Here is a 1,381-nt window from a genome sequence, read left to right as displayed (position 1 = left end):
AGAATCTCCTTAAAGATTGAAAATGTAAATTACAAATATAGCACACATAATCCACAAATAGCATTAAAATGCATTGATTGAAATTTGAAGCAGCTTCATTAAGCAATTAATTTTACATAGTTTTCTTTTTTTTTTTTTTTTAATTGGCAACTGAGATTTATTTAAAGTAAGTCAACGGGCACAGCAGGTGGTGCCTAGCCCTGGGAACTGAGATTTCTCTGGGTGTAGGATGGGACCACAGCTGGCCACCAGCCAGGAAACACAGCCTGTCAACTCTGGGAAGGTCAATGTCTTCAGCTCCAAGCTCAGCATGGGCCTCAAACAGATTAATAAGTGATTTCCTTCAAACCTATTTCATTTCCTCCTTTGGTTGCCCAACAAAGGCAGTAATGCTGCAAAAGCTGTTCGAGAAGCTCCATTTCATCCAGAAATTGAAGACTCTATTCTGTTCCCTTCAGCTTGAGGCAATCTGCTGTACAGTTCCATCATGTCAACTGCTGATGCCAATTCCCACCCATTAGACAGGAGCCGTTCTTTCTGTGACTCTAATGACTTGCAGGTCTCCATTTCTGCCAGGTCACACTGTTGCCTCTGCAGTTTTCAATCATGATCTGTCCAAACCAGTCATCCATGTGTGTTCATAGTTTATGAACATGGCAGTCCCAAAACCATTGGCTGCCCACTTGAGAAACTTGGCCATCTGCTCCAGAGTCATGTGAAGCAGCACACATTCAGTTATCAGGAGTGTTGGCAATTGTGGATTCATGTTACATTTCTTTAGCTTCTCTTCCAGTTCAGGTAAGTCTCGGAGATCTGCTTCAATATGGCATATCTCTTTGAATCCAACAGGGATCCATTGATTTGAAGTGTGCCCTCTGAATGTAGTTTCATGATGGGTTGTGATAAGAAAGGTTTGATTTGATACTATGCTTTCTCGTGACTATCAATGGAAAGTAGACTTCAAAATATTTACTTGGGAGATCTTCATCCTTTAATCTCCAGATGGTGATATCCATCCCAGCTCCAAGATTTAGAATTTAACAATGACGTTCTGTCTTCAGTAAAAATACTGACTGATGCCATGGACTTCAGCACAATATTCTGTTAATTTCAGAGGCCTCCCTCTCCTCAGACAGTCTAACAAAATGCTGGATGTAAGGGTCATGCCAGTAGCCAATGCTTACTGTAAACCTAAACAGACTTGTTTGTTTCCTTTCTTGTGAGCTCTGCTGCTTTCAAGTAGATCTGCAAGGCCTTAAGTTTTGAATCACCTCTTACATATAGAAGCATCTTTGCAAGTGCCATGCACACCCTCATCATCTGTGTCTGTTGAGGAAGAAGAACAGGAGGTGAAAGAGGGCCTCCTCAGGCTAGTGGCCAT

General features: G+C 41.7%; 1 pseudogene; it reads right to left on the bottom strand.

Annotated features, from left to right (window-relative positions):
- Nucleotides 1–318: 318 nt before the first annotated feature.
- On the bottom strand, nucleotides 319–1,381 carry LOC122466970 (annotated as a pseudogene).

This window comes from Prionailurus bengalensis, chromosome A3, assembly GCF_016509475.1.
Source record: "Prionailurus bengalensis isolate Pbe53 chromosome A3, Fcat_Pben_1.1_paternal_pri, whole genome shotgun sequence".
NCBI classification, from domain to species: Eukaryota; Metazoa; Chordata; class Mammalia; order Carnivora; family Felidae; genus Prionailurus; species Prionailurus bengalensis.
This window is presented reverse-complemented; position numbering and strand designations above follow the sequence as displayed.